Source organism: Mauremys reevesii, linkage group 6, assembly GCF_016161935.1.
Source record: "Mauremys reevesii isolate NIE-2019 linkage group 6, ASM1616193v1, whole genome shotgun sequence".
Classification (NCBI taxonomy): Eukaryota; Metazoa; Chordata; order Testudines; family Geoemydidae; genus Mauremys; species Mauremys reevesii.
This window is the reverse complement of record NC_052628.1, coordinates 82,589,427-82,603,427: the sequence shown is the minus strand read 5'-3', so window position 1 is coordinate 82,603,427 and position 14,001 is coordinate 82,589,427. Positions and strand designations below refer to the sequence as shown.

The 14,001-nt window shown below is 35.5% G+C and overlaps 2 long non-coding RNA genes across 6 annotated transcripts in view; one reads left to right on the top strand and one right to left on the bottom strand.

Annotated features, from left to right (window-relative positions):
• The window catches only part of LOC120408673, a 38,941-nt gene that overhangs the window by 23,902 nt on the left and 1,038 nt on the right, over positions 1-14,001 (bottom strand). For 2 of the 4 annotated variants that reach the window (XR_005600865.1, XR_005600864.1), the window contains exon 1: positions 6,337-6,511. The exons of 1 other annotated variant lie outside the window; for it this stretch is intronic. This is a non-coding gene — a long non-coding RNA (uncharacterized LOC120408673). Of the gene's footprint in view, positions 1-6,336; positions 6,512-14,001 lie in introns of those variants that run through there. One more of the 4 variants, XR_005600867.1, reaches the window with a different exon arrangement.
• The window catches only part of LOC120408678, a 38,018-nt gene continuing 30,602 nt past the window's right edge, over positions 6,586-14,001 (top strand). For both annotated transcript variants that reach the window (XR_005600872.1, XR_005600871.1), the window contains exons 1-2: positions 6,586-6,695; positions 8,121-8,179. This is a non-coding gene — a long non-coding RNA (uncharacterized LOC120408678). The remainder of the gene's footprint in view (positions 6,696-8,120; positions 8,180-14,001) is intronic.

Sequence of the window (14,001 nt, the reverse complement as noted above, 5' to 3'; positions counted from 1 at the left end):
GTTACTTATGCTAATGTATATTAGGCCTAATGTGGCCTTGTACTAACTATTACTACTACTACTACTAAGCTTCATGTTAAATGCTAGGCCTATTTTAAAATAATCTTTACGTTTCTTTGCTTACTCCTACTTGTATTATAGATTTAATTTAATTTTCACTAGTTTGGCGAGCATCTTAACTCTAAGATATAAATGATTATTTACCTGATCACCTGAGAACAGGTCATTGGTCAAATGTTAACAAGGCCAAATCATTCTATTATTATTTGATGAATACTGCCATGTATTGTCTGTACATTGTTCTTTAGACATTGCTTGCGTGACAATTCAAATTCTTCAGTATTTTCTCTAGTCTTGTTCAGGCAGAGATACCAATGACATCAATGAAATTCAACTTGTGAACAGATACTTCCAAATAAGAACTTCAGCATTCAATTCTTGAATATTATTTTAATTAAAAAAAACTTTAAATGAAAGAATAATTGAAAGTTTTGACTGCCTTTATGGGTTTTCTTTGAATTACAAGATTTAGTATTTGGAAAAAAGTTTCAATGTGAATTTTGTCAAATGATACCATCTGGAGTGATTATAATTAGCTTTGCATTTGTAATTTATTATATTTACTAGAGGAGTGTCTATCATTCTGCTGATTCTGGATTATGTAATAGACTCTTTAAATTGCTACTCAGTGAAAATGCAGAAATAAGCATGTTTTCACTTAAAAATTATACTATTAGAGCTTGGGTTCGCCTTTTTATGTCAGTCACGAAGTTCAGTCTTTTCAAATCCTTCAGCTTGTGTCTGTCTCTGTAGCATTTGTGTGTGCTGTAGGCTAACTATGAAACTAATTTTGGAGATATGCTCAAACACCCAGGTTCAGCATGTACCTGCTGGAAGTGCTATAATATGTTGTTTGAAAAAGGATGCTGTGCATTAGCACAGCACACTTCACATCAAGGTAGTTAGAAACCTGGGACATTCCTGAAGCTATTTTTTAAAAATCAGACATTCCATGACCGACTTTTTTTTTTTTAATTAAAAGGATTTTATGACTAGGAAAATGTGGTTAAAGATCATGCAGTATTCATATTTACCTGCACATCTGCAAAATATTTCATTTTAAATTGTTCTGTTATGTATCTGTTATTATTTTGTTCATCTCTATAGCTATATTACATACATTATAGAAAGTAAGATTTATTGGCTGTTTGCATGGATGTGCATGTGTCAATGGGAATAGAACATACATCCAAGGGCAGAAAGAAGCCATAGTATCTAAAATACCACATTGTTTTAAGTCCTCCTAAGATAAATATGTATTTATATGCCTGATTGGCTGCACACTATAATAAACAATACTGGAAGCAGAGCACTTTTCATTTTGATAGTACTGTCTCAGAAACAAACCAATTTTATAGGCCTAGGAATAAAAGTATTGGGGCCCCCATTCAGAAAGCATCTCTATTCAGGAGAGCACTTAAGCAAGTTTTTAGTTTTAATTCCATGCTTAAATATCATTGAAATAATTGGATTTAAGTACATGCTTAGTGATAATAGTCTGAATAGCGATGGACTTTACATGTGCTTAAAGTACTTTACTGAATCAGATCCTAAATTGGGGCAAGGTGAAAGGAGAGGAGAGGAGTCTTAAAATGGAGATTAGGTGAGATTTATCTCCTTAGTTTTGTGTTAGTCAGATTTTATATAGTATCTAGTTTTTGTGTTTAATTTATTTTTATTGGTAGAAAAACTTCTATTGATATTATATTAATTTCATTTTGACTTAGAATTGGGCCTCTGTAGACTCACATTGGAATAGCTTCTCCATGTAATCTCATAAAGTAATAGTCTACAGAGGCCCCAAGATAATTCTAATTTGCATTAATATTGTTTTTCCATCATTTTTTTATTTCATACTTTGAAAGTCCCAGCTCTATAAGTTCATGGCTCAAGAACTATTTGAAATAGTGCAGTAGTAATTCTAAGTATGAAAACATTGTACACACATATTTAGGACTTTGTTTAAAAAGATATAACAATATAGAATGCAATATTTTAACAAATACTTAGGCATAATTGAATGTTTGCTAGTTTCATGCCATTGATATTTCTGCATTTCAAGCATTATGCATAAAGTTAATGGCACTCCCCATTCAAGGATTAAACAGAAAAGTGGGTCATATTATTAAGGTGATTTTGTATTGTATTTTCTACTGGAATAAGTTGTGTGCTAAATGAATTTCCTGCACATTATACATATGCCACTAAAGGGCAATTGGGGGTGGGCGGAGAAGAAAGAATCAGCATAACAGTTAGACTGTTGAGATGACAGTCCAAAATTTATCAAGCAACTGTAAATAATTTAAGAAGCCATAACACCATGCTGTTACAACACAATGTTAGGAGATTTAATTTTTGAGGGTTTGGATCCCAATGAAAGAAACTCAGGTTATGCCACATCAACTTGGTTAAAATAGGAAATCAGCATCAACTAGGTTAGTACCTGCATGCTGAGTTTGGACTTAAATCATCAGCTCTTCCAGATGGTATCTGATAACTGGATACTTCAAATGACTTAGAGACAGTTCACTTGTTTAGCAAAGAACATACAAATGAGAGGCTGATAATAGGCTATTCTAAAAATACAATGATTGCTATTAATGAATGAAGCAGGTGTCTTCGGGGGAAAAAATAAAATATTATAATCAAATGATTTAAGATTGTATCATAATGCATACACATAAGGGGATCAAATTAAGGTTGTTCAGGCAACCTTAATTCTGGCATTTCCTAACTTTTGAATGCTTGATTTTGCAACCTTAATAATGATCTTTTGAGGCAGTTTTTTTGATGTAATTCCTAAGTTTGAAAAAAAGCATACTGAAAAAACAAATTCCATCATGTGGCCATCAATATGATGCCATGTGTTTCATCAGCAGGGTTGGAACATTTAGCTCCAGTGCACAGACCTATGCTGCTTGATCTAATGGAATAACTGATCACCATAGTAGGTTGTCATTTTCTGCGTGGACCAGCATTAGATGGGGATGACATACTCACTTTGCCAGTGGGTTTCACAGATATTTGCTGACAGCAGAAGAATAGTGAGATTCAGGAATCTGGGGTTCCATTTCAGAGTCTGGAGGGGAGTGTGTTCTAATGAGTACAGACTCTTCTGCCTGTTTCCCCCAAGTTCTGTCCCATCTCCTCCAACTTATCCCTGTCCCAATCTTGTCTCTTCCCCACCCCTGGCTTCTTTTCCTAGTCCCATTCTCCCCCTTCCTAGCCAATTGGTTCCCAGTCTCCCCTCACCAACTCCCAGTGTACCCCCTGGCTGCCAGTCTTTGTCCAACTAGTCCTAACCACTCCTCTCGCCAAGTCACAATTTTGCTCTGCCCCTTCAGTGCCAGTCTTACCAGACAGCTTGTTTCAATATACTTATTCCTTTCCCTCCTTTCTCATCTCAATTTTGGTGCCTAGCCCAGGGACGGAATATGCTCATCCGCTCTGTGGGGATGGTGCATTTGCAGTCTGGTCAGCACTCGAAGCTGTGAGAAGCTCTAGCATACGCAGTGAGGATGGAATCTTTGTATATTTTAGCTGTTAAACTCTAGCAAGTCTCTGCCAAGCATGTGCAAAATGTGCTTTTTCAAAAGCTTAAATTGACCAATTTTGGGCAGATTTTCTCAGGGATTGCCAAAGACACTGCCCTGACAAAATGACCATCTTTCAAATTTAAAGTCTCTGCTCCAAAGCAAGGATGTACTTGAGCTTTTTTCAAAGAAAAGGTCACCAGAATTTTTTGACATGGGCAAAACAACATATTTTCCCTAGCCAAATTTCTCAGAAATGGCTAAACTGTTTTGGCTAGAATTTTCTAAAAATATTCATCCTTAGGCAGACATTCAGCATGGAAAATTGCAGCCTGCATGATTAATATTTGGCAAAATCATAAGAAAATAAAAATAGGGTTTTATAATAGAGGACCCAGTGAGGGATTGTGGTTTCATAATGCTAGGCATTGTACAGAGAATTTACAGTCTAGGTTAGTAGCAAAATGCAAGAGGCAGATGAAAAAGATTATCAGAGGAAGTGGGTAGAAAATGAGATAACAATAAATAAGGATGTTTTCCATAATAGGCAGTAGTCTCAGTTCACCTGCATAGTCACTGTTAGATGTCAGTTTCTTTGTAACATAATGGCAGAAATGAGTTTTAGAGACGTGAAGGAGAATAAAAAAAAGATATAAGTAATTCGAAAGATTTTTCTCACATGTTCAAAACAGTAGTAGAGAAAGCATGAAGGCATACAAGAAAATGTCAGAGGCAAGGATAGCTGGCAGAAGTCAATGTCACAGTAATGGAGGGAAATACTGCAGTATTTCAAATATCATTGAGGGGTACTATTTAGTGTGAGCATAAATAGTAGTTCAGCTGTGATTGTTCTAGTAGCACTAGCAAGATGCATAATTAAGGTGTGCCAGGTACATACTCACTGGTTTCAGGTTGGCATGTCCTCAGCATGGTTCAGCCATGCCTCTACTGCTGCTATCCATGCAATTATGGCTACTCTGCTATTTATTCTCATGCTATTTTGGGGAGGCTAGTGCAAATATGCATGTATGAGCAGGGGAATCACCCCTAGCTTGAACGCAGTCATGCAGATAAATCTTTGCATTGTTGAAAATCTACCCCCTAGAATACATCTTTTGCCTTTGTTTCCATCCAGTGGGTAGAGACAGCTATGGAGAATTTTGGTATTCAGTCATCTCTGCTTATAGAATTACAACAATAGTATATAATTGCCTTTCCAATGTAGATATTTGAGTGCAAGATATATAATTTATTCTTTTTTTCTTTTTATTATGGACTTGTGTTTTGTGCTTGCATTTATATTACCATATGTTTGTAGGTTTATGATTATTTTTAAACAGAATCATTTTGCATGTGAAATAGTTGCTTCAAGGATGTTCTATGGTAAATGTTAGATATTCAGAATTTACTTATGCTTAGAGGACATTTAACAGCACAACAGTTCCTGACAAAAAAAAAGTAGGTCGCGTTATCCAAGTGTAACTGGGATATTTGGCAAATCACAATGTGTTATATTTTGCTAATGATAATATTTTGCAGAGCAGAGCACTGTAAACTACTTCTGTAATTAAATTTTGTTAATTTATATTGCACTAGGCTTGGCATATCTAAATGTCACTTTTTTCAAACTCCAAAGCATTAACTCTGATTTAGTTAGAAAATTCCAAAGTTATAAATGTTTTCTAGTTTAAATAAAATAGTTACAAATCTGATGTCTGTGCTAACTGGATATTTTGAAATACAAGTTAATTTTCACAGACAACTCACAAGCCAGTGCTAGGTAACCCATCTTGCTATCCTGGATGGAGTTAAAATGGAGTTTAAAATGTTTCCCACGTCAAATCCTAGACTATTCTTATAAATTTGGTAGGTTATTGACAAATGGAAGTTTTATAAGCATAATAATTAATACCTTGCTCTTGCATAGCACTCTTCCTCGATAGATCTCAAAATGTTTTAAAGGAGTAAAGTATTATTAAACACATTTTACGAATGGGGAACTAGTGCACGGTGGAGTGTTTAATGATTCCAAGTGGTTATGTATGGTTGGCTTAACCCCCCGCCCCCCTCCAAAGCTCCTAGAATCTCAAATATGGAAATATCTAAATGAAATAAAGTAAATTAGTGCATAAATGAATACCACTTAAACACCATCTATGGCTTTGCTAAGGAAACTTGTGTTCAAGCAAGTTGCATGAGTTACCAGAATTCCTTCCAATTGAGAAACTATGTGCTCAGTCAGTCATTCTAGCTGATCACCATTTGACTGGTTTGAAAAACCAAAACTGCTTCTGATGTACATAAATCAAAGAATGTAGATTTGTGCTTGGCATATCTAAATATGTTCCTATCTGACAAATCTTCTTCTGGGGACAACTGATAAGAACTGTATTATAAGGATCAGATTGGAAATAAGTTTGTAGCTTTCTGAATACGTAACACTCTAGTTTGCATTAAATATTTTATAAATGAAAATTTATTCAAAAAATGCACATGCTGTATATAGGAAAACGCAGTATGAAATAGCAACATGCTAAAGGCAGAGCCTTTTGTTAAATCTGGTATAGAGAGGAAAGGGTTTCCTCTAAGAAGGTTTTACCACCCTCTTCCTCTCAACTACCACAGATCTACATTGATACCTGAGCCAAAAAATCAAAACCAAGCACCAAGTACTCTGTCTCCAGCTTAGACACTTACTTTCAGATATTATGATTACAACCCACTTTTATTACTGACTGCTCACCTCCTATTCTCCTCTTGATTCTTCTAAGTTCACACTGGAAAATTGGCTTGGCCTGAAAATCATCAAATTTACTCTGAACGCAAAGGAAGAGTATTTTGCAAATTTTGAAAACAAATTATTATTTATATTACAGGAGTATCAAGAAACCTGTAACAGAGTAGAAATAGCCTAGGGCTTGTTCACTATACTGCACTTTGTAAGAGTGCCTGCATGGGCCAAATTAAGAGATAATTGATTATGGCTGGCTGACTAACCAGTTAACAAGGGGATTCAGCTCATCAGCTGCAGACTTTTAAATAAGACAGGAAGGAAGAGGGAGAAGGCTGGAAAGAAGGGCAAAGCAGTTCAGGTTCTCAGAGGTGAGATTACTCTTCCCTGACCCTGTGACATGAGGGTTTAGTGTTGCTTGGCAAAAGTCCTAAGGTGGTGGGATATGGAGCTGCATAAAACACTGTAAATAAAGTATTCTGGTGAATTTACATAAGAGTGTGTGAGGACTCCTTGCAAAGAGAAATCTGTGCCAAGGGAGTTCTCCTTGTGACAAGGCCTCAACTAAGATGGGGACTTCATTGTACTAAGTGCAGTACAAATACAGAAACAATCACCACCCTGAGCTGTTTATAGATAAACAAGCAGCTGGCAGGAGCGGAAATAGAGACACACAGAGTGACTTGTCCAAAGTCACACACCAGGCTTCTAGCATATCTGGGAATATAATAGTTCACTGGACTTCTATCTCAGTGCCCTATCTACTACTACAGCTGGGAGAAATGGTTTTCCCATCATGCAAGAATTTGAGAGACTACAAATCTTTCCCCTCTGGAACTAAAAAAAACCCCAGGTCAATCCTAATGTTTAGTTTTGATTTTTGATACTTAAAACATTTAAACATTTTTTAGTGTAAATTAACACTTCTAAATTAAAACTTGTTTCAGATTTAAAATGAAACTTTTCATTTAAAAGATGTCAGAATGGGATGTTTGAACAAATTCAAAGCTCTCTTTTGGATGTTTTTTTTTTTTAATTGGGAGTTTTGTCAAAAGCAGCACTATCCCAAGCACAGTTTTGTTTTTGACAAATTGGCATTTTCCAGTGGAAAAATTTTTTGGCAGAAAATTTACAACCAGCTCTATCCACTCCACCCTGCTATCTCCCTAATTCTTTTCTTGTTTGAAATGAGCAGAGAAGACTTTATGCTCCGGAGCACTGCTTCAGACAGGCAGTATGCATGCTGAAATTCTCCTCATCATCCGGAGCATTAAAATTCAATCACTGCAGATTATTTTTACAGTGTAATCACATAGTATAAAATTTTGTTTTTCCATTGAAAGCTTCATTTCTAATTACTTGAATGTTCAGTTCCAGCTTTCTACTGACAGCATACACTATTTAGTATAGCATTTGTAAAAAAAAAGATGAGTAATTGCCCTTCTCCCTTTTTCTTTCTATACACTTATTAGCATGGCTATATTATACCTATTGTTCTAGAAAAATAATTCTCAATGCTCCATAAAATATTTCACACGCTACTAATATCCCAGTACTTAAATATCTAGATGGTAGCATAAAGTAATTCATCATGTTTTCTTAGCAATCACATTGATCTCACATGTCATTTAGGGCTTAATTATGATTAAGAATATTTAATGTATTCTAACTCACTTTGATAAATTGACCTTACATTTGCTCTGAATATGTAAAGGACCCCTTAAAATGAACAGTTTAAATAGCTGAAGTTCAAACAAAGATATTTCAAGAATGATATTTTTTTTCTTTTCCTGCAGGAAGCTGACAAGACTTTTGAATTCCATTGTATAGGAGGACCCTGAAGGGGGAAGGAAAGGTAATCTAGTTCAGTATCTATATATACACACACTTTTTTTCATGGTAGGCCTTGATCAACTGTGGTAAACTATAGGACTAAGTGAAACTTCATGGCTCTTTTCACAGGATTCTTATGAAGCTTTTTTTTTTTTTGGCCTTGTTCAGTGAGGTTTTGCACACTCCCATATCTGAAATGGCACCATTAACTACCATGTCAAAACCATGAAAAGTCATGATTTTCTCATGGATTTCATGTAAAACTATAAATTGGCACCAGGATCCTTGAAAGGTTCAAGTACCTAAGAAATCCTTTTAATAAACACGAGGGGTCAGGAAGTTGGTTTAGAGTTTGCAAGAGAACTTTCGTAACAAACCTTCTGCACAGTTGTAGTAGATTGAACTGGAAGTCTTGGGATCTATTCACTCTCTGGGTTCTGTCAGTAGAAACCAGCATTATGTGTGAGGTCCATTTGGAGGGGTTCATGGATAAAAATGTCCATATATGGGGACCTAGAGCTGATGGGTGCAGCCCAAAACGGAGCAGGGCTGGTGGAGGATTCTTCATTCCTCAAGTACATTCTTAAGGTATCCTCCACTGGTTAAGGTCTTGTGAATCCCTGGACAGAACTTAAAACTTATTCCTGGTACAAACTATGGGACAAATGGCAATGAAAACACAGCTCTTCCTACAGGATTAATCTTCTGCTACCTGGTCATAACTGTTCCTATTGTAGTAGATGAGATGAATTCAAGACTTTGTTTATAAGAAGTTAGCCTCCTTACAGCACAATATTTTCCAATCCTAATATACGTATTTGTCCCACAACTTTTGTTTCATAAGAGAAAAGGATGTTGGAGGATACTTTTTAGCCAAATGACCAATGATGGACTGAAGTCTTCTTCCATGAAGTGGCATATAGTTGGGACAGTTTCTTGCACAAGTTTCCTTTACTTCTCTAGAGCTGTTAGTTACAGGAAAGTAATCAATTCTGGTGCTTGGTACTCTCAGGAAACTCAGTGGGAACTGGTGACTTTTATGATTTCAGACTAGGATGTTTCCATGAACTTTCTGTGTGTGTGTTTTTGTGGGATTTTTTTTGTTTTGTTTTTAAATGGATAGGCACTTACTAATCAGCGGGAGTTTTCCAAGAACTTGATAAATGTATCCTATAACTTCATTACCTTTTCAAAGTTCAGAGCAGGCATCTTAAAAATGCAGCATAATACAGTGTAAGGTGTGAATGTATAAGTCGTAGTTGAAGAAGGAAAATCATGTTCTTCAAATCCTAGAATTGTAGTTTCCTACTGTCCTCCTGAGTTATCAAGTATGTCATGTAAGGCAATACCATTTTACAGGTTTGGTGGTAACCTTAATAACCAAGTATTCCTAGTAATGGAGGTAGTCCTGGTTAATCTTCTAATCAAAAAATATTTTATGAACTAGTTTACAGAAGTGCTGATAAACTATTTTTTTATTTCAGCCTGAAACTAGATCCTCGTATTTGAATACCACAACTATGGTATTCTCGTGCTATAAAAACTTTCCTCCAAATGTCTGGCTCTGGCTTTACATCTTGTCTTCAACAATTTATTCATGTCAAAATATGTATCACATGGCTTTAGAATAATTCAAGCTCTGAGAATAACAGGATGATTGTTACCATTGTGGAAGCCAGTAAATAATTAACAAGGTTTTGAAGAGATCTTAATGAATGTTAGTTAGCATGAGTTAGGTTAACTGTGACCCTGGTGACGTGAGGAAGCAAGATAATGTAAGACAAGAGGTTGTGTGATGTAAAGTTGACCTGACCTTGCTGCAGTCAGTCTTGTGCAGTTTTTTAGTGAGTGAGAGGAGGAGAAAGACAATAATAATATGTATGTTTTTGTTGTTGTTATTTTTTGTAGAAATTGTCTGTTAAAATTAAAAGTAAAAAAGGTAGGTGATTGTTTGAGAGTTGAGAGAGAGACCTGAGTCCTGTCCAGGTCCCTCCTCTCTCTCTCTCTCCACTGAACTGATAAAATATAATAATTTTTTTTGCATCAAGCAAAAAACAAAACAAAAGTGAGAACTGAGTTTTTCTTTGGGCTCGTCCGGGATGGCAGCATGGCCCACCACCCCACAGGACCTACCACGGACAGACACATCATTCATGGCACATGCATCCTATGAGGTAGAGACCTATGAGAAATCTCTATTGGGGTATCGGAGATCTCTTTCCCTGGTCCTTTCCTGTTGGGTTCCCTGCTCTCGCCTGTCTACTCATTGACTGTGCATGCAGGTCAGATGCAAAGTGGTATTCAGAGAGTAAGTGGTATTGTTAGTTATTGCAGTAAGGTTAACTGCTATTGCAGTACTGGGAAGCAGGCTAATGCATAAAATGCATAAGGTAAATGCATTAGTAAATGTAAATGTGCTGAGATTAGCATGCACCTTGCTTGGTTGTCATACCGCCTCAAGGTATCTCATGGTCCAGGTAAAGATGCATAAGATGCAAAAAAAGAAAAAAAAAAAAAAAATAAAAAAAAAAAAAAAAAAAAAAAAGGTTAAAAAAAAAAAAAAAAAAAAAAAGAAAAAAAAAAAAAGTGTGGTGTGTGTGTGTAGTGTGTTGTGTGTGTAGCCAGTGTGCTGTGGACAGTTTAGTAGACTAGAGCCAGGATCCGACCACTTGACTAGCACCCACTTGTGGCTGAGTGGCTGGCATGCCTCTAGGGAAGCTGTGACTCATCAGGAGGTGCTCTTCCCCTTTTCCCTTCCTTTCCTTGTGGGTAATGGAGAAAATGGGGGAAAAGGGAATAAAATGGGTCTAAATATTCCCTAATTAGGTTTACGTACATTATATGATTGTATATTATATATATTTAAAAAATTGGATTAATTTAATAAATTTAAGCATTAAATTAAAATAAACAATGCCCGATAGAAAGAATTAGATAGGTTCAATATATCATATATCTCTCATTACAGATAAAAAAAAGGATCACAAAGTTACTGTTCTGTTACAGAGCAATTTGTCTAGGAACGGGTTATTTTTAAATTCGGCTGCAGCCTGAGATAAGGAGAAGTCTTTTTTGTCAAGGTAAAATGACTATGCTAGAATGGCTAAGTAAAAAGTAAAAAAAAAAAACTCTCAGAAAAAAAAAATAAAAAAAAAAAAAATAAAAAAGAGAAAAAAAAAAGTAAAAAAAAAAGTGAGATTGCAAACAGTTCAAGTTTAACAGTTCAGTTTTCAAAAAGTGTTTGAAAGACAGACAGGCAGATGACCTGAACTGCAAGCTCTGAAGAGACTGAGAGACGCCCAATTAGAAGCAGGAGGAAAAAAGAACAGCCATCAGCATGTTGAAAATGCTGAAGCATGTTGGAAATGCTGTACACAGACCCACATTTTAATCCTATTTCTCTTCTCACATTATTATCACACATACATACAGTATTATATGTATATAAAAGTAAGTTAGGGCTTGGGTTAAGGCTCATATTTTTCATATTTGTGTGGGACATGTTATTGGACTTATTTGTGTTTAATATTTTTAATTTTTGATTAAATTTGATTATTATGCTCTGTGTCAGTTTCGCCTGACACTTGAGGATAAATTAGTAATAATAGGAATTTGTCACAGTTTGGTTGTTAATTATGTAATTTATTTGTATTCTCTCTTTTAGTTTTTATTTTTGTTGTTTGGTTTTGTGTGGTTGTTGGTGTTAGGTGTTAAGAATAGCATGATTATAGGTGAGCTCTAAGAGAATAAGTTTAGAATACTTGGTTTGTTTGCACTATTTTTTTTTTATTTTTTTTTGTTGTAACCGGTTGATTTTGTTTCTGTTCATTGTGGCGTTAGGTGTTGGGCGCCATGTGTGGTGGAAGCCATAATTCCTCAAGTGTGAATTCCTCGTGGTGGAATGTAAGTGTGGGTTTGTGTATTTTTTTGTGTGATTCCTTTAGAATTTTTATTGTAGCAGACAATATAATTTTCTTTTTTTTATTTTCTTTGTTTTTTGTTTTTTCTTTTTTTTTTTTTTGTTTGCACACAAATGGGTTGTTCTCAGGTCTGCCATGGGTTGGGTTTGGGTGCCTCAAAGGGGTTTGTTTTATGTGATATGATTTGCAGTGGCTGGCCTAGTAAGGACTCAGGTAGTTGGAGAAGGAGAAATGTAGTTGGGTGAGAGGGACAAGACCAGAAGAGTGGGGGGCTAGTTGCAGAGCCACAGCAATAGAGGGGAACAGGTTGTGTGTCCATGGAGCGTCCATGGGCGTGACGGGACAGTGGGGAATTTGGAAAGTTTGAGACAGACAAAGTGGGAGGGAAAGAGACAAGGAGATTTTGAAAGGAGGGAGTAAGGTACTATAAAGGGAAGTGACTTGAAGTGCAAAGAGGAAGAATAATATTTGGATTGATTTTTGGTGATTTGCATTGTGGAAAAAAGTGGAAATGAATTGATTTTAAGGAAAATAGGAGATGAAAAATTGTTTCTGTGTCAGCTGGGGGGGAATGTGTGCTGAAGAGAAAGAACAGTTTTTTGGTGTTTTTGAATTATTGAAGATTTGTTTTAGTGAAAAATTTAGCAAGAAATTATTTTTGTTGAATACTTTTGTATTATAAATTTTGTGAAATCAGTTGAACAATGTATACACATTACATTGTATGTATTGTATTAGCACTACAGTAATGATAAAGTATTAAGTTTTCTTTCAGGAGGTAAAAAAAGGAAGCAAAAAAGTAAAAGCAAAGAGTGTTAAAAATAATAAAAATTAACTAACAGCATCTGTATTAAGAGGCCAGTCCTAGAAGAATACAGCTACAAGAAATATGATAGGGGGGTAATTCTGTTTTGCCTATCACAATTAAGAGTATATATATTAAGTATTTTATTTAACTAAGGGACACCATCAATAGAACAGTATTATAGGTTCATCTGAAAGGTTGGAATATTTTAATATGTCTACTCATGCATTTTTAGATCCAGCACAGTAACTAATCCTATTATGGTGAGATATGCTTATAGACACTCCCTTCTATTCCAGTGCCAGGGCACACTGATTATTCCTATTAGGGAAAGTTGGAGATTACTCCGTTTTCTCAGAACTCTTTTTACCTGATGCAACACAGCTTTAGTATTGAAAAGGTACAACTGATTTCTGCCAATCAGCAATGAAATAATGTTTAGAATTAGATTTTTTAAAAAGTGTTTGGACATCTTTCATTCAAGTTCTTGAGTGGGATTTTCAGAAGCCCCTGAATAACTTAGCAGCACTAGTCTCATTTACTTTTAATAGGACTATAGCTCTAGGGTATACCAAGGTACTGGGTGGGATTTTCAAAAGCAGCTGTGTGATTTAGGAGCACAGCTTCTATTGGACATCAATGAGACTTGTGTTCCTAAATCATAAATCCCTTCTTCACATCAGGCAGAGGGGAGAATTAAATCTGGGTCTCCCACATCCTAAGAGTGTGCCCTAGCCATTCATGTAAGGGAAGGCCTTATTCTCCCCAACCAGCTTTTTTGTGAATCTGGTCCTCCTTTGTTTTTGGCAGAATACCTGAATTAAAAGATTTTTTTATTGACACATTCAATTTTTTTGACTTTTTGATTCATTAAAATTTTTATAAAAAATGTATTTTTGGTTCAACCTGAAACACACAACTTGTTTTTGCAATTGCAGGCTAACCAAAAAAAAATCCATTGTTCTCCCACTAGTACAATTAACCCTACCATGTTTCTCACTGAATTCTTGAAATTTGCTCAAGACTGTAATTTAGTTAGTAAAATAAAATTGAGAAGTGTGAATATGAAATTACAAAAAAGGTTGCATAATGGTATTTACAATATTTAAATGAAGGCAT